Below are 20,160 nucleotides of genomic sequence, written 5' to 3' on the forward strand. Positions count from 1 at the left end.
GAGAATTCTGAACACCTTTTCTAATTATCAGGAGCATCAGGAGAATACAAATTTAACATTGTAATGAGATACCACTAATACCCATCAAAATGACTCATTTTCATCTAGAAATAAACAATACCAGTGTACACAAGAATGGGCATCAACTGTCACTTTCATACCCTGCAGGCAGAGATACAAAATGGTGCAAACAGTACAGAAAGCAATACTACTCCCAAATGCAACAGAAAAATGCACGTATGTGCAGAAAAACAGGTTGACAAGAGGAGTCCAAAACTGTACATCATCTATACGTCACAGCAGTGGTTGTGGCTTAGCATATTAAATGTTACTTGCAACACCAGCATCCTATATGGACTCAGGTTCAAGTCCCAGCTGCTCTAATTCCCAATTCAGCTCCCTGCTAATGTACCTGGGAAAGCAGCAGAAGATGACCAGGTACTTGGGTCCCCACACTCACATGGGAAATACAGAAGAAGCTCCTGGCTTCTGGCTTCAGACCAGCACAATACCAGCCACTGCACCCATTTGGGGAGTGAGCCAACAGATGGAAATCTTTCATTCTTTCTCTTTTTTCATTATAAGTTTGTCTTTCAAATAAATCTTTAAAGAGTAGGCATCTTGCTGTAGATGGTGATTAGCAGGTAAAAGCTCATCTATGATATTCTTTATATAAGTTGATTCAATTATTGTAATCTTGAGCTTTAAAAGGTCAAATGCTAAAAAGAAAAAAAAACCTACCTCTCTTTACCTCTGTACACAAAATTGCACATTAAATATCAGTATCTTTTTTATATTATTGATTGGCTACTGGGACTTAAGGTCTGGTCTTATAAAACAGCTGGAACATCTCTCTATCTCCAAAACACAGGACCTACATTTCCTCCAACTGTACATAAAACACTTAACTTACAAAGCATGGCTTGATACGCTTTTTAAAAAGCTAAAAACACAAAATTATATCGCCCAATTAAAATGAAGTTAAGGTGTATATGAGTAACAGAAAATCCCAAATACAGAAATTCAACGTTATACCTAAATACGATAATCACATGCATGATTCAAAAAAGTCTCAAAAAAATTTTTCCAAACTGTGGTCAAAGTAGTATCACTACTTTTTTTCTTCTCTATGAGAGAAAAGGAAAAGTTTCATCGGTAAGCTTCCACCATATAAAAAAGAATAAGGAGCCATTCAACCTGAGTTGAAGCAACAGGAAGGTGATAATAAAGAGCAAAAATCAATGGGACTGAAAATAAATGGAGAAGTTCACCAAAACTGTCCTGGGTCAGAAAAAAAAAAAAAAACACATAAAACAAGAAATGGGAGAGAAACAAATCTCTGAATAAAAGCAAGGGTATTGCTGCAACACTAAAACAAATGACCATCTCCATGCCCACATTTCAACAACCGAGATAAAACAGATCATGTGATCCTGAAAGATACAAACTACAATACTCATTCAAGAACAGTTACTTCACCCGGATTGTCCAACATACATGAAAGAAAACTTAGCACTCTTGCTCTCCATCTCACTGTGTGTGTCTGTGTGTAATTCTACCTTTCAAATAAAAATAAATAAATTGGGGGCAGGTGAGGTGGCTCAACAAGCTAATCCTCTTCTGCCTCCTGTTGGTGCCAGCACCTCTTGTGGGTACCGATTCCTGTCCTGGCTACTCCACTTCCAATCCAGCTCCCTGCTATGGGCTGGGAGGGAAGCAGGGGATGCCTCAGGTTCTCAGGACTCTGACCCATGTGGGCGACAAAGAACAAGCACCTGGCTTCAGATCAACTCAGCTCTGTTGACTGCAGCCATCTGGGGAATGAACTAGCAGATGCAAGATCAAGTCTCTCCTAATGCCTTTCAAATAAAAAAAAATAAATAAGTGGGCTTTACCCCAATGTGGGGGAAACGGAGGGTGCTCCAGAGCAACTGGCAAACACTGCTGGCTGAGATGCCAGCACTCCATATGAGCAGAGAATGGCCCAACCACTTGGCACCCATCACCATCGTAGAGGACAAGAAGCTCCCGGCTCTAGGTTTTGCACTGGTCCTGCTCTGGCCCCTGTGGCCATTTGGGAAATGAACCAAAGATCTCTCTTTCTCTCACTTTCTCCCTTTCTCCTTCCTTCCCCTCATCCCTCTCCATGTAACTCTGCCTTTCAAATAAAAAATAAGTCTTGGGCCCGGCGCGGTGGCGCAAGTGGTTAAAGGTCCTCGCCTTGCACACCCGGGATCCCATATGGGTGCCGGTTCTAATCCCGGCAGCCCCGCTTCCCTTCCAGCTCCCTGCCTGTGGCCCGGGAAAGCAGCAGAGGACGGCCCAAAGCTTTGGGAACCTGCACCCGCGTGGGAGACCCAGAAGAGGTTCCTGGCTTCGGATCGGCATAGTATCGGCCCATTGCACTCACTTGGGGAGTGAATCATCGGACGGAAGATCTTCCTCTCTGTCTCTCCTCTCTGTATATCCGCCTTTCCAATGAAAAAATAATAAAAATAAATCTTTAAAAAAAAAAATAAAAAAAAAAAAAAAAAAAATAAGTCTTACAAGGGAACACTTCCCAATTCAGAATACCAAAGACAAAAAACACTGACGACAGCACCAGGCCAGCATAGTGGCATAGCAAATGAATCCTCTGCCTGCAGTGTTAACATTGCATCTGTGTTGACATTGCATATGGGGGCCAGTTCATGTCATGGCTGCTCCACTTCTGATCTAGCATCCTGCTTCTGGCCTGGGAAAGCAGTGGAAGATGGCCCATGGTGTTGGGTTCCTTCATTCAAGGCAGAGACCAGAAAAAAGCTTCTGGTTCCCAGCTTCAGACCATCCAGCTGTGGCTGGGTAGAGATCCAGCGGACGGAAGATCTGTTTCTCCTTCTCTCTATATATAACTAATAAACCTTAAAAAAAAATCCATCATGAAGATACATAGAAACTTTCAACAAAATCTAAGTAACTCCAGTGTAACTATACAAAAGAAATGAATAATATACAGCTCATCACCGAGTAAGATAGATTCATCACAAGAATACAAAGTGGAGTCAGTATTTTAAAAGCAAATAGTGGGATAAATCATTAGCAAGCTAAACAAGAGAAGCTACATGGCTGCAAAAGAGGTATTATCTAATCAAATAAAAAGACAAATACACTCAGCAAAGCAGGAACACAGGGAATTTCTGTAATCTCATAAAGGACAACTAAATCAACCTAACAACTAGCATTATGTTTGATAATAAAAGACTAATGAAAGACCATAAACAAAGCTGAATGTTCTCACCATTTTATTCAGCACTGTGTTGCAGGAACCCTAGTGCATGCAATTAGAAAAGAAAATGAAACAAAGATATATGAATATGAAACAAAGAAAAAAAAAAGGTTTTGTTAACAGGCATGAACTGTCTACGTAGAAATTCCAAAGGACTCTACAAAAAAGCTCCTAGAACTAATTATAGTTTTCCACAGTCACGGGAATCTTAAGTTCAACCACAAGTCCTTCATCCCACGTGGGTGTGGGGCCCAAACACTTGGCCTGTCTTCCACTGCTTCTCCCATGCCATTGGCAGGGAGCTGGATTAGAAGTTTAACAGCCAGGACACAAGCTGGTGCCCATTTGAGATGCCATGGGAAGGCAACAGTATTGCCCACTATACCACAATACCCACCCCACATTAAAAATCAAAACAGTAAAGTACTTAACTATCAACCAGCAATGCACAGCTACGTCAGCCAATGGATCTTGGAAAGATTTCCTCAACCTTGGAGCAATGTAATCAAAAGCATCTCAGAACTATTAAAACCACTTAAGCAGTATCCTCAGAACATATGCCACATCGGAGACTCTGGGATGACATCAGCTGGCTGGTCCCCATCCCCAGGTACTGATGCCACTGGGCTGTTGGGAGTAGCCCTCTCCCGTTCCCTCCCCACTTTCCCCAGATGCAGGAAGAAAAAAGGAAATTGGAGGAAACGGCCTCATCCACTTTCCCCCATTCTATGACCTCCCTAATCAGTGTTCCACATGGGCATGTATCCTTCTCAACTATGTAATAAACATAATCACAAAATAAATAAGTTTATTATTTTAAAAAATACCACTGTGTAGTCATCTGTAAGGTAAAAACCATAAAATTGGTGAAAGACCTACAAAACGGAGAAATACACTATGTTCACACATTGAAAGGCTCAATGTTGTTTAAATGTCAATTATCCTCATATTGGTCTGTAGAGTAAATACAATACTCAAAATCTCAGCAGAACCTGGCTGACTCTGAGTATTCACAAAAGCTTGTCTCCTGCACCCGTCAATAATAAATCTATACTTAAATCTCTTATTAAAAAATGGTGTGGTGTTTATATATAATCTTTGTACATATTAAACCAACTTTAAACTATTTAGGATACTTATTATAATATACATGGTACATAAATTTCATCTTGTATTATTTTTTTTAAAGTCTGTACATGTTTGATATGGATATAATTTTTTTCTGAATATTTTTGAAGTGCCAGTTGCTATATGCGTGTAGTTTAAAGTTACAGGGAAAACGGAGTGGCAGTGTGGAGCAGTGGGTTGAGGCACAGCCTGCCATACCAGCATCTCATGAGAGCACTGGTTCAAGTTCAAGCTACTCCCCTTCCAATTCAGCTCCCTGCTGATGTGCCTGGGAAGGCAATGGAAGATGGCCCAAGCACTAGGGCACCTGTCAGCTATACGAAAGAGTTGGAAAGAGTTCCTGGCTCCTCACTTTGGCCTGGCCTGGCCCAACTCATTATAGCTAACTGGAGAGTGAACCAGCAGAAGGAAGTCATCCTATCTCCTCCTCCCCCTGCCTTTCAAATTAATAAAATAAATCTAAAAACAAACAAACAAAACTACACAGGAAAGCAAAAACAAAAATAAAATAAGAATATATAAAACTTAGGAAAAAAAGGAACACTAATTTCAATAATTACTCCACACCTCAATAATCAAAATAAGGTATCAGCAAAAAGGCACACATGTTGATCAAAAGAATCGCATATCCAGAAAGATACAGATATAAGCACTGATTTCTTAAGACATATATTTAGATCCTACTTACTGAGCTATTTATGAATAAGGCAGAATGACAGAGAAAAGAGGGTAGATATTCCATACACTGGCCCAATTCCCAAATGCAAATTGATGGCTGGTGCCAACAAATCTATTCTTGTCTCCCTCGGGGGGAGGGACCAAGTCAGGGACCATCATTGGTTCCCTTCCCAGTGCATTAGCAGGAGACTGCAGCAGAATCCAAGGAGCCAAAGCTGAAGAGCCAATACAGCACTAAGCATTAATATCCAAGAGGTTAGAAAAAAAGGGAGGAACACACCATGCCACAACGCCCACCCCAACAACTGCTTTCTTTCAACAGTACAAAGGTAAGTCAACCACGGGAAAGAGTGTCTTCAACAAACACTGCTAGAACAATTGGATATTCATAAACAACAACAGTTCACCCAACTCATTCCTCATAACCTATACAAAAGGTAATGCAAGGCAGATCACAGAAAAATGAAATAATAAAACATCTGGTAGGAAAAGGAAAAAAATTTCAGACTTTAGGCAAAAAAAAAATTGTAAAAATACAATTCACAAGAAAATTTTATCAAAAAGAAAAAGGTTTCTTCTGCAAAAATAGACTTAATGATATAAAAACATAGAACACACTAAGAAAAAAAACATTTGCAAATGTTTTGCAAATGTATTTGCAAAGTATTTATACAAAAATCAACAAAAAACTCATGCACAGGTACCTGGCACACTGGTTAAAACGCAGCCATATTCCCACACTGGAATGCTGAATGTCCAGGGTCAAAATCTCAATTTCAGCTTTTCATTAACGCAGAGACCCTGGGAGGCAGTAACTGACAGCTAAGGTGCCAGGTCCCTGCTTTCCCTGCTTACCCTGAGGCAAACCTGGGTTGGATCTGTGGCTCGATTCTGGCAGTTACAGGCTTCAGGGGCTGATTCACTCTCACTTCCTCTCCTGTCCTTTTCTCCTTCTCTCCCCTTCCAGGGAGACAAGCATTGGACACAACTATGGAAGTTACCCCTCGCTGCTTCCCAGGATTCACAGAAACAGGAATCCACAACAGGGAGCGAAGTCAGGTCTCAAGCCCAGGTACCCCAAGCAGCATCTTGGCCAATGTGTCAAACATCTACCCTGGTAATTTATTTTAAAACTGGAAGGGGAAAAAAAAAAAAAACAGGCATAGAAAGCTCTCTGACAACAATCTTGCTTTAATAAAATTAACTGTGTAACTGCTATTCTCAGACTGAAGAACTAAACTATGGGTTGAAAGCAGCACTCTAATAAACAATAAGCCAGAACAGCAAACTTGATTACACAGCTATTAAACAAAACAGAATGTAATAATAATGGCAGTAGAAGTTCTTTGGAGCAAGCTACTTTGAAAGACAATTACACATAATCTGGGCTCTCATAAATTGCACTAGCTTCTTGAAGAAACAAAGGACAAAAATATTTACATACATATTTTATATATACATAAAATGGAGACTTTATTAAGTGGTAAAATCTATTTGTAATGGTTTGGATATTAGTTTGGACATGAAATTTCTGACAAGGTTCCCAAGGTGGCACTTGGAAATCAGTGGAACTCTTAAGGCAGAGCCTAAGTGGCAGGTCCTAGGGCCAGGGGCAGTGCCTGTGGAGTTCAGTTCTCAGAAAACAGTTGCTCTACAACACAGCATTTCTCTCCCTCTCTGCCCTCCATGACTCCTCACATGCACTCTGCACTGCCAGCCACCATACTTGTCACACACAAACCAACGGGGTTGCTCAACTACATATCTGAACCTGCAGAGCTGCACACTAAGTAACTTATAAAGTTACTTCAGGTATTTCATTGTTGCAACCAAAAGCTGACTAATACAGTACCTTTTAAAACAGCCTCACAGTAGCAGTCACCAGGCAAGGTGATGAAGGTGTTGCTTGGAACAGCTATACCCCACACTCGAGTTCCTAGCTTGAGTCCCCACTCTGCTTGCAAGTCCAGTTTCCTGCCAACAGGCACTCTTGGGAGCAGAAGATGATGGCTCCATACCCAGGTCCTTGTCAGCCACATGGGAAACCCAAACTGAGTTCAGGACTCCCGGCTTAAGCCTGGCCTAGGTGCAAAGGCTGTGGATATTTGGGAAGCAAATGAAACGATGGGAGATCTCTTTTTAATCTCTCTCCCAGTCTTTCAAGTAAAATTTGAAAATGAATGCATTTATAAAACAAAAAGTGCTAATAAATACTGAAATTTATTAAATATATAAATAAAAAACCTTACAAATGTAATACATTCATTAGCTATGACATATGGTCAAAGAAAACAAACAAAAAAATAACTTGGCATCATATTTTTCAAATTGAAATGAATACGTTACAATTTGTTTCCTCAACTATCCCCAAGACATCTTCCATTTTGTCAGCTTCTGCAGGTGGAGAGATGGGCGGCCAGATCAACTCAAACCAAAATTCATCCTTGTATTTGGCTGTTTCATCAACTTGGTCTCCACCACCCTCGAATAACCCCACATCCACAAGCGTTTTCCTTCAAATGTTGATATGGTGAGGTATTCTGGCTAGTTTTCTTGTAGAATACTTCATACAACCTGCATTTGTTTCATTGTTTCCCAGAGTGAAACTGAACAATTGCCTGTACTTCCCAGAAAGCTCTGCTAACCAGCTGGTTTCAGAACACAGGAGATAACGAAGCAAAAGCTACCTCCTTCCATATTGCATCTTTACAAGAAACATGGCGTTAGATTATCCTACCATACAGCCTGGGTCACTTGGCTGAAGCAGCAACTTGACAGATCTATTGTAAATGAACATTTTATTCTTTTCTTTGTCATAGTAAGTGTTGTGGAGATTGCCAACTTGGCAACTATATGTGTGTGTGTGTATATATATATGTGTATATATATATATATATATATATATGTATATATATGTATATATACTTCTGGCCCCAACTGTCTGGAGCCAACATATTATGACTACTGATTCAACAATTCTCTTGACAAAGCTTTTCTTTTTTCTTTTTCTCTTCCGGTGATTCTGGACTCATGGGCTGTTTTTATAGTTTTAATCACTGATTACAATCAAAATTTATGTGATGCTTATGTAAGTCCATGAATACGTGGCAGATAACCACTGAGTTGCTTGGATTTTGGTGGTGGGCAACCAACCAACTCCTCTGGGTTGGTTATCTGAAAGTAAACCATCAGTTCATGACACTTTCTTACTCTCTCGCTTGATTTGTATTTTCCCAAGAACTGGCACCTTGTATTTTTCTAATAAGCCTTAGATGTCTTCACTGGCAAAGAATAATTAAAGACTAAGACATGGAAGTTTTCATCGTTCTTCTACATGAAATTTCTGGCTCCTAATAATATTAACATATTAATTTAAATTTCTTGCTCAGGGGCCCGCACGACAGCCTGGTGACTAAAGCCCTTGCCTTGCATGTGCCAGGATCCCATAGCTCATATCCCGGCAGCCCCACTTCCCATCCAGCTCCCTGCTTGTGGCCTGGGAAGACAGTGGAGGACAGCCCAAAGCCTTGGGACCCTGCACCCACGTGGGAGATCTCAAGGAAGTTCCTGGCTCCTGGTTTCAGATCGGCTCAGCCCAAGCCATTGTGGTCCTTTGGGAAGTGAACCAATAGACGGAAGATCTTTCTGTTTCTGCTTCTCTCTGTAAATCTGACTTTCTAATACAAATAAATAAATCTAACAGAAAAATTTTTTCTTTCCCAATAAGATAAGTGTAATGTTTTCAAACTGAACAACAGAGCTAATTGAAATGTGAACATGTTGTAGGGATTAAGGATATGTTTTGGGAATTTTGTCCTATCAGGTCACAAAGACATCACTGTTTTACATCAACATGTTACAACTTCAGGATACTGATGCACCACAGCTTATCTAGCCATTTCTTTACTAGTAGACATCTAATTTGTATGAACGTTTTTGTGTTATTCAAACATTTTCTAATTTATGTTAACTTTAGAGGCATTTATTACATTGTTAAAATTGCTGTAAGGTACAAATTTTTTCTACTAGCTGGTCAGATATTACCTGTCTTCTTTCAATGGAGTCAAACTTGTTCCCTTTGTGAAACATACGGCTCTTTATATCAACAAAGCAAACTCTACATTCTGTGCCTGTGTATGTGTATACAATTCTCTTTTCATTTCTTATTTTGCCTACTGGGGCTCTATTTCTACACCTGTAGCAGAATTTTATTTATGAAAGCTCTTCAGAGGATTTTTTTTTCTTACAATGCTGGATATCAAATTTGAGTCCCAGCTGCTCCACTTCCCACCTAGTATCCTTCTTCAGGCCTGGGAAAGCACTGAAGGCTCACCCAACGCCTCGGGCCCCTGCGCCCATGTGGGGCACCAAGAGGAAGCCCATGGATCCCAGCCTACAGCAGCTCAGTTCTGGCCATCGTGGCAATTCTGGGAGTGAATTAGCATATGGGAAATGTCTCTGTCTCTCCTTTGTAATTCTTTCAAGTAATAAACAAATACATCTTTTAAAAAATAAGGTTAGAAAAGGTAATCTTTACATATGTATTAAATCTGTAAAAACACACTGTCTCACATGTCAAAATTAATTCTAACAAACTCTTTCCCTTACAGAAATTAATGTAATAATGTCTACATCCTTGCCATGGGTTTATTTCCAAAAGAAAAATCTAAACATACAGCAGATTCCAAACATTACAATAAAGAAGTATATCAGGTAACTGCAAAGTTTTCCAAATATAACTACTTGGGAATATGGCCAAGGAAAAACAGAGCCCAGCTCAAAAGCTCAGGGGTTAATTCCTCACTCTGCAACTGCCAGGATCCCATATGGGCACAGGTTCGTGGCCTTGCTGCTCCACTTCCCATCCAGCTCCCTGCTTGCGGCCTGGAAAGGCAGTGGAGGACAGCCCAAAGCCTTGGGACCCTGCTCCCGTGGGGGAGACCCAGAGGAAGCTCCTGGCTCCTGCCTTCAGATGAACTCAGCTATGGCCATGGGAGTCGCTCAAGGAGTGAACCAGCAAAAGGAAGATCTTTCTGTCTCTATAAATCTGCCTTTCCAATAAAAAATAAATAAGTCTGGCGGGGGGTGGTAAGGTAGGGAGAAAGAGACAGAGAACAAAATTCGACTGCACAGCTCTGTACTCAAGCAATTCTAAGACTCTACTCCTATATCTCCTATCTTCAATTACTTTTGTGTGTAAATAGTCAGAAAACTAAAGACGCGTTGCCAGCCTCAAAAACAAAAAAACCCACAGGCATTAAAAATAAGCATAATATTACATCAAATAACCTAAATGAGTTAAGTCTCTAGGGGTTTATGATGTTTTAGAAAACATAAACTTGTATACGTACTCTGACTATGTCATATTCTTTCATTTTGTTGTACAGAGTGAATGGTACCTATACCAACTTATTATGCCACTACTGAGACTCTTTGCCCTTACCTAGTCCATCATATATAAATTTAGAGCAGAGCCCAGTGCAGTACCCTAGCAGCTAAAGTACTTGCCTTGAACACAGAATCCTATATGGGTGTCAGTTCTAATCCCGGTAGCCCCACTTCCCATCCAGCTCCCCCTGGGAAAGCAGTTGAGGACAGCCCAAAGCCCTGGAACCCTGCACCCACGTTGGGGACCCAGAAGAGGCTCCTAACTCCTGGTTTCTGATTGGCTCAGCTCTGGCCGTTGCTGCCACTTGGGGAGTGAACCAGCAGATGGAAGATCTTCTGTCTCTGCTCCTCTTTGTACATCTGACTTCCCAATTAAAAAAATAAATCAATCAAAAAAATGTAGAGCAAAATTAGAATGAAGCTCCTTTCTCTGAAAAAAAAGTTTACATTTTTAAACATGATCTCCATTCAGTCTTTATACCCCACTACTGAGACCTATCCAAAATGGTTCACTTTTGTTGAATAAATCTATCTGTGAAAATACAGTTTTGTGATAATCTAAAAATACATACTTCACAATATTGTATATTCAATGACATGATTTCGTTTTCTTATATTTTTAAGATTTATTTATTTTATTGAAAAGTCAGATTTACAGAGAAGGAGAGACAGAGAAAAAGATCTTCCACCCACTGGTTCCCTTCCCAAGTGACCGCAAAGCCAGAAGTAAGCCAATTCAAAGTCAGATGCCAGGAGCTTCGGCATCTCCCACATGGGTGCAGGATCCCAGGGCTCTAGGGCCATCCTCGACTGCTTTCCCAGGCCACAAGCAGGGAGCTGGATGGGAAGTGGAGCTGCCCCTATGGAAACACAAACCAACACCCCTATGGAATCCTGGCACATGCAAGGCAAGGATTTTAGCAACTAGGCTACTATGCCGGGCCCATGATTTTGTTTTCTACATGAAGTATAACTATCATGTCACTTACATATAAGATTAAAATATAAACGAAGAAAAATTAGATGCTACAAGGTAGACATCAATTACGATTTTTTAAGCAGGCTAGATCTAGGGTCCTTCTACCCTTTTGTTTATCCTGCAAATTGTAATTGATGTGAGGTTTTTTTAATTCATTTAAATTGTTACAAACAAAATAATTTTAAAAGTCCATTTTATAATCACTTTACATCTTTGTATTCCATCAGTTTATTCATTTAGCTCATAGGAAGCCATCTAACAATAAAGGTACTCAATATTTATTAAGTAAAATTATCTTAGTTTCCTAAGCTTCACTTTCATCTCTGTAAAACCAACATATTACATTAATGCCATCATGTTACAACTGCTGAAGATTAATAATACACATCCATGTTAGTTAGGTATCTTGTTTCAGTAAATACAATTATGACTAACAATTGGTGCTTTTACTACAGTTTACAACTTTAAAAGGTCCAATAATCCCCTAAAAAAGCTTAGATGAAAATAAGATGTTTTGAAGAAGTAGGCAAGCTGACGCCAAAATTTAGAGTAAAAAGAAAGGGTACTTACTAACAGATATGAAGACCAGTAAAAACTGTAGCATTCTGGAAAACAGGCCAGTAAAACAAAACACAAATCTCCAATTCAGACCTGCAGAGGCATAGAGGCCTGACAACCGCCATCAAGAGGAAGCCACTACTAAAAGAATGGCTCAGCTACAATTAATCATCCACCTCAGCCCAGCTGAAACTTTCCCAGTTGAATTTTTTTTTACCCTAAACACAAAAAATCTAAATTAAACCTTTAAATTAAAAAAAGACAATATGGGATAATTTCAGAAGACAAAAAAGGATACTAAAAAAAAACCAAAAAGCAAAAACATAAAGGAAAAAATGGATCTACTTGGCAGTGAAACTCTAAATTTGAGTATTTAAAAAGGGGCCCATGAAAGATAACAGTGAAGTGATTACATTTTAATTTCCTTAGGGTAATGGCAATACAAATCCAATAGATATACAAATTTTTCTACATATCCTCCAAAAAACAGGCAAGGCACAACTTCAACACAGAAAGTAAAACTACTCACAAACCACAACATAACTAGCAATTTAATAACAGAATCCAAGTTAAATACAAGTTGATGAAGAATGTAAAATTCCAGCAAAGCAAGCTCTTAAGAACAATCCAGAATCTACACACACACACACACACACACACACACACACAGACAGAAAAAAGGAAAACCGAGCCTGAAGTAAGAGAAACAGGATAATCCTCATACAATGGAAGTGTGTCACTAAGTGCGAAAATTGGGAATGGGTGTCTGGGAAGTAGACTGTCCCCTTTGCAACTGAAAATGACAAAAGGAAATAATGCAGAAAGATGGCATTCCCAGAAAGACAACACTTCCAGAAGAGCGGAGTAACCTGGATGTGGCATCCCTTAGAGTTTCAGAGTTAAAAGAAACAAACAAACAAAAGGTGAAAATTAAAGGTTCTGCAAAAACAAATCCCCCTTCTCCAAAGAGCCCAAAAGCCACAGGAAACGCCAAGTGCAGCCTGTTCCTCCCGGGTCACCACCACCAAACAGCAACCTAACCTGCGAGCAAAGGAGACTGCGCTTCACAACACTACCAATACCATAGCATTCCTCAAGAAAGAACTACTATAAACCAAACACATCCCTCACCTGTTTCTAAACCACCAGTGATGCTCAGCCAAGAAGCTGCAGGCCACATTAACCAAAACTACCTAACAGAAACTCTAAATCAAAACGCTTCGGCTAATGAAAATTCTCACCAACAGCTCAAACTCCAGGAAGCACGTAAAATAACACTCTAAGAAGTAGGTACCTGTAACAGGCATTTACAGATATTAAAAACAAAAATTGAAGAGCCCACAACAGAAATGGAGAAAATACCAGAAAGACATGAAAATGATTGACCTATTTCAGTGGAAACAAAATTGAAGGAAAAGACAAAAGACTGCCTCAGAAACACATTCTAGTAAAACCAGAAAATTAAAAAGCGGGAGTAAAGGGAGAGTTCTTGAGGAAACCTCAAGAAAAAAAAAAAAATAGAAAACTTCTCTTTAGAGAGAACTGAAAGGAAAGATGGCACAAGACTTCTAAACAGCCACATTCAAAGTAGCTTTTTCAATTGTTGTAGCTTCTTCAAGAAATTCAAGCAATGAATATATATAATTCAAAAACATTCCATCTAGTCAGGCAACCTTATCAGTATCAAGACTATCAAACACAAATTTAAACCTGGTAGAACTCAAGGACACATATTACGCACAACCCATCGCAAACCACAAAATGAGCTTCATTCTGTAAAACAGAGGTTAAGAAAATTTTGGCAAAAGTTTGATAAACTTTGACAAATCCTGAATATACTTTAATTTTATCATTAAAAACAAACATATGGACCAAGACAAAAAATGCTAACTAAACACTGTACTTTCACACATGTTATAATGGATTTTTTTCAAGATTATTTAAAAGTCTAAGTTAAAGGTATGGGAAGGGGGAGACGGAGTTTTTCCACCCCCTGGCTCACTCCGTGGCTGACAGCAACGGCCAATGCTGATCCAGGCAAAAGCCAGGAACCAGGAGGAGCACTCAAGTCTCCTCCACAGGTAGCAGGGGTCCCAGCACTTGAGCCATCTTCCATCGCTTTCCCAAGCTGCTAGCAGGGAGCTGGATCAGAAGTGGAGCAGCTAGTGCTCAATCCACTGCCCATATGCAGCAGTTCTACCCACTATGCCACAATGCCAGCCTTATAATGGAATTTTTTAAATATGAAGAAAAGGCAGCCAACAAAGTACAAGGAAAAATCAGCTCATTGACATTGAGCAGGCAATAAATTAATGTCAACAGATGCTCATACTGACAAGCCAAACACCCCAATATATCATAAAGAGAGCATACAGTTCATTAAAGCAAAAATACCAATCCTCCTAAAAACGTATATAAAAAAAAGGCTATGTTGAGAAAGAAAACCAACAAATATAACATAGGCCAACACTAAATATATCATACCAAGGAGACAAAACAGTTGGATGAAGATGTCCATAGGCTTGACTCTCCTTTAAAAAGGGCTCATGTTGTACACTATTAAGCAAGAACAACAAAAAATATAACTTTGGAATAAATTTAAGGAAAGAGTACAACTTCTGTGACGAAAGCCTTAAAACATTTGTGAAAGATAAAATGGAAAGAAATCACTAATTTTAGACAGTGCATCAATGAATAGCTTCATTCAAATAAAAACACCAAGAAATTATTTTTCTCAAAAATCAGTAAGTTGATTCCCAAATTCATTCACAGAGAAATGTGTGTTTGAATTTTGCAAGAAGCCAAATATATTAGTAAGAATACAAAAAGCGACTGAACACCTTGTTGGAAAGTCTATGAAGAAACAGGCCTTCACTTAACTGCAGGAAAAAATGTAAAATGCTATCATTTTTGTACAGAGAAAATAAAAAAATATATACCTACCTACAAAACTACCTATGCGCTTCACTTTTACCACAACAATATCAAATTCTAGCAATTTACTCAGAAGATACAACTCCAAATAGAGAAATCAATTTATTTGGCATTTTTTGGTACTACAATGATTGTCAATCTCTCCCCTCTCCCCACCTCCACAAAAAAAAAAAAAAAAAGAAAGAAAGAAAGAAAAAAAAGTTAGTTCAATAAACTGTGGAATTCCCTACATTCCGTACAGCAGTGGGAAACAGAATGAGGAATATTTCTATGAATTGATACGAGGTAACCTCCAAAAAAATTAAGAAAGGAACGTACTCAGGACTAGCATTATTGCACAGCAAGTTAAGCCACCTCCTGAGGCGCCAGCAAGCTGTATGTCTGTTCCATTTCAGAACCAGCTCTCTGCTAATGCCAAGACCATTTAAAAAGAAAAAGTGCATATTGTTTTAGTATGTTGTTTGTATTTTAAAAGGAATTGAATACATACAAATAAAAACATGCATAAATATTAAATGCCTATTTTTCTAAAGATAAACCAAAAAATAAACCAGAAACTAATAACAAAATTGATTACCTACAGAGTGAGTGAAAATGACAAAAAAGAATAGAAGAAAATAAGACTTCTGAGTATGCATGTTTATATATTTTGAGTATGGCTTTTAGCCATGTTGTTATTTGCCACACTCAAAATATTTTCATTAAATCCACAATAGGGGCCTTGTTAGGGACAGGATTAAGTGTTCCTGTTGGTGGTAGAAAAGTATAATCAACAAAACTTATGGGAATAGTATGTTCACGGTTCATAGTTAAGAGCTCTAGAAACAAAAGCATGCCCAGAATCCTAAGCTTTGCTTTTAGTAAAATCTAATCAACAAATGGTAGAAGTGGTGTAATAATTCAACTATTATACATACATGTAGTATATTAATGTTAGTGACCAGGATACTCACTGTGGAAGAAGTCAAATACAAACATGCAACAGCAACAGGAGATTACAAACCCCGTGGTGCTGGATTGGAAATACAAACAGCAGCGCTTTCATCTTGCTCTGCCCAATGTCGAACCAATGAGCCCAGTTCTCCAGAACACACCATCCCAGTAGCTTGGGTTTATAAACACCACTCCCCTCCAAGAGAAACAGGCTCCTTGGTGAAACAGCCAACTCCAGACCCAGAGCAGAAGATCACCAGGGTAAGGATGGGACTTTCTGTTGTGCCGGAAATCAAATAAATGCTCTCAAAATGACTGGACATGTCGAAGAGGCACTGACCAGGCTAATGAGTTTCTGCTGATGAAATTTTAACACAACTGAGGCTCCAGGAAATAAGCAGATGAGTAACTCAGCCCACCAGAAAAACAAGAAAAAAGAAAAACCATGAGCACACAATGATAATGAAGGAAAACAGAAACTCTTCCTTACAGAAGAATAACAGCTAACAAATGTGGAAACAAGAGTACAACCAGGAAAATCATAATTTACAAGCATCAACATAATCACTACAGCCAAAAATCAACAAAAGTTAGGATCAAAATTAAAAAAAAAATGAGAAACAGTATCTACTCAGTCTGAAGGAATTACCATGCAGATCAATGATTACTTGGGGAGAAAAGAGACTTTTAAAACAGAAACTAAATGTGATGTGAACCAATTCACGTACCAAAAAAATGAATAAATCTTGAATAATGGGTCTAAAAAGTAAGTTATAAAGAGATGTAAGCAACATACAATTTTAAAACAAAATTAATACAATTTACCAATTTAAACAAAAACAGTTCAAGTAACCTTGAGCAAAAAGAACAAGGCAAGAGAGATCAACCTAGCTCATGTCAAAACGTACAAAAATCTACTGTAATTATGACAGCGTGGCATCAGCACAAAAAGCTAGGCACCTACACCAGTGGGACCAGCCATGAATCTAGGGCCGGCTGATCTTTGACAAAGATGCTAAGAACACAAATTGAAGAAGTCTTTTCACTACAGAGCACTTGGTAAATTGGATACCCATATGAAGAACAAATTCCTATCTCTCATCATTTATTAAAAAAAAAAAAAAGATTCAACTTAAAATAAGTTAAAAACTTAAGTGTGAATCCTGAAACTATAAAATTAGTTGAAATCGGGAGTCAAGATGGCCGCCGGGGTTAGAGGGACGTAGCAGAAGGTCCTGGAAAAGAGGGGCGCGAGTAGGCTGCAGGAAGCCCGAGAGGAGAAGAAACACAGGGAACACTATGGGAAGTTCCCCAGTTCCGCCACGACCGAGAGAAACGGCGCGCAGCAGTGGAGCAGTCGCGAAACACTGGGATCACAGAGCGACAGGGAGGGAGGCCTAGACTGCAGACTTTGGTAGGTGGCTAGCACGAGCTGCAGTGAATTGTGAATCAGTACAGAGGGAAGGTGCCTCCCCTGTGGAAAGCCAGAGAGCAGCAGTGCGGGAGCCCTAGACTGCAGAAACCTTGGTGAACTGCTATCACAGGGAAGAAACTGGGTGGGCCGCTACAACGGGAAGGTGCCTACATTTGGCAAGACGCAGGACCGGCCAAGCGGTTAGGAAGTGGTCCTCCCTCTGTGAAAGGCAGACAAAGAGAACCCTCCCCACCCCCTCCAGCAGGAGGCCAAACCTGGCAAACACAGACTACCACAATTAGGTTGAGCTGCAAGTAAAAAGAGAAACAGGTTCAGTCAGTAGCAGGAGGAACCTGAGACCAAACAAAAACAAAAACAAAAACGAAACCCACTAGACCAGCAATACTTCAGGTCACCCACCAGGTGGCAGCAGAGATACCCATGCCGCGAAAGAAGACAAATGATCCAGAAGCAGCCAGTGCTGCTCCAAAAACTCACCAAAAGGCCTGGTCAGTCAGAGATTACAGATGAAGAAACTGAAGACGTATCAGAGAAGGAGTTCAGAAAAATGATTATGATACTCTTCAGAGACAAGGAAAAACAATGGGAAGACCTTAACGAATTCAAAAATCACATAATTACAGAAACAGAATTACTCAAAACCGAATTCAACACCTCAAAAACACACTGGGAAGCTTATCCAACAGAATCACTGCAACAGAAGACAGGATATCCGAATTGGAAGACTCCCAAAACGAAAGCAGACAAATCATTAACCAACTGGAGACACAATTACGCAAGGTGTCCAAGGCATACCAAGAGTTGAACAACCAAATGGAAAAGTCAAATATCAGAATTATGGGGCTCCCAGAAGGAGTGGAAAGAGAGACAGGCATACAACCAGTGCTCGACGAAATTATACAGAACTTCCAAAATGCCTGGAACATGAGCCCAGTCCCAATCCAAGAAGGCCAGAGAACGCCCCACAGGGTTGACCCAAAAAGATCTTCTCCCAGACACGTGGTAATCAAGCTCTCCTCCAATGAACACAAAGAAAGAATCCTGAGGCTAGCATGAAGCAAAGACAAGCTTACATTTAGAGGCAGGCCCATCAGAATCACCGCTAACTTATCAGAACAGACGCTCCAGGCAAGAAGGGAATGGAATAAAATCTTTCAAATACTGAAACAGAACAATTGTCAACCAAGAATATTGTACCCAGCAAAGATCTCATTTGTATTCAAGAATGAAATTAAATACTTCCATAACAAAGAGAAATTAGAAGAATATGCCAGCACAAAACCAGCTCTACAGAATCTCCTCAGAAACACACTACTTCCAGAGAAAAAAGAACCAAACCACAAGCAAGGGTGGCAAGCGGGAAGACTACCACATTAAAGCTCACGCAAGGAAACACACTCAGAAACCAGCATCCTCAAAGACACACATACATGGCAGGACAAAAATCACAACCTCTCAGTAATAACTCTTAACAAAAATGGCCTCAATTCACCAATCAAAAAACACAGATTAGCAGACTAGATTAACAAACAGGACCCAACTATCTGCTGCCTACAAGAGACACATCTAACCAAAAAAGACGCTAAGAAACTGAAAGTGAAGAGATGAAAAAGGATATCCCACACCAATGGACGGGGGAAAAAAAGGCTAGTGTAGCGATTCTAATTTCGGACAAAACAAATTTCAACATAACAAACATCATAAAAGACAGGCAAGGGCGGTATATATTGTTGAAAGGCAAGATACATCAGGAAGAAATTAACCTTAACATTTATGCTCCAAATCCAGATGCACCCAGCTACATGAAACAACTACTTATGGACTTAAAGGAAGATATAGATGAACACACCATAATTCTTGGAGATCTGAATACTCCATTAATTTCATTAGATAGGTCAAAGAGACAAAAGCTCAACAGAGAAGCTACAGAGCTCACACAAACAATAGAACAACTGGACTTGGTACACATATATAGAATATTTCATCCTAAGGCCACAGATTATACATTTTTTTTCAGCAGTGCATGGCACCTTCTCTAGGATAGACCATATGATAGGACACAAAGCAAGTTTAACTAAATACAAAAAAATCAGAATCATACCATGCACCTTTTCAGATCATCACGGAATGAAACTGGAAATCAACAACTCAAAATGCCCCAGGAAATATGTAAACTCCTGGAGGTTGAACAATATGCTATTAAACGAGCAATGGGTTAGAGAAGAAATCAAAGACGAGATCAAGAAATTTATGGAAACTAATGAAAACTCAGATACAACATTCCAAAACTTTTGGGACACCGCCAAAGCAGTGTTACGTGGTAAATTTATTGCAATTAATGCTCATGTCAAGGCACAAGAAAGGAATCAAATACAGGAATTAAACACACACCTCCAGGAATTGGAAAAACAGCAACAGAATGACCCCACAAACAAGAGGAAACAAGAAATTATCAAAACAAGGGAACAAATAAATCAAATAGAAACCAAAAGGACCATACACAAAATCAATGAATCAAAACTGGTTTTTCGAGAAAATAAATAAAATAGACACCCCCACTGGCCTGATTAACAAAGAAAAAGCAAGAGAAAGCAAGAATTAGCAGCATCAAAGATAACAAAGGCAACATAACAACAGACACTGCAACCATTAAGAAAACAATCAGAGGGCCCGGCGCGGTGGTGCAGTGGTTAGGTCCTCGCCTTGCACGCCCAGGATCCCATATGGGCACTGGTTCTATCCCGGCAGCCCCGCTTCCCTTCCAGCTCCCTGCCTGTGGCCCGGGAAAGCAGTTGAGGACGACCCAAAGCCTTGGGACCCTGCACCCATGTGGGAGACCCGGAAGAGAGGCTGCTGGCTTCG

General features: G+C 39.7%; 1 protein-coding gene across 2 annotated transcripts in view; it reads right to left on the reverse strand.

Moving 5' to 3' along the window:
* FBXW7 (F-box and WD repeat domain containing 7) overlaps positions 1-20,160 on the reverse strand; it is a 197,550-nt gene that overhangs the window by 130,187 nt on the left and 47,203 nt on the right. Inside the window, exon 1 of one of the 2 annotated variants that reach the window (XM_040966611.1) lies at positions 3,278-3,295. The exons of the other annotated variant lie outside the window; for it this stretch is intronic. The gene's annotated coding sequence lies outside the window, so the exon portion shown is untranslated. Of the gene's footprint in view, positions 1-3,277; positions 3,296-20,160 lie in introns of those variants that run through there. 2 annotated transcript variants of the gene reach the window in all.

Source organism: Ochotona curzoniae, unplaced genomic scaffold (genome assembly GCF_017591425.1).
Source record: "Ochotona curzoniae isolate NIBS_2020 unplaced genomic scaffold, NIBS_Ocur_1.0 scaffold_4506, whole genome shotgun sequence".
Classification (NCBI taxonomy): domain Eukaryota; kingdom Metazoa; phylum Chordata; class Mammalia; order Lagomorpha; family Ochotonidae; genus Ochotona; species Ochotona curzoniae.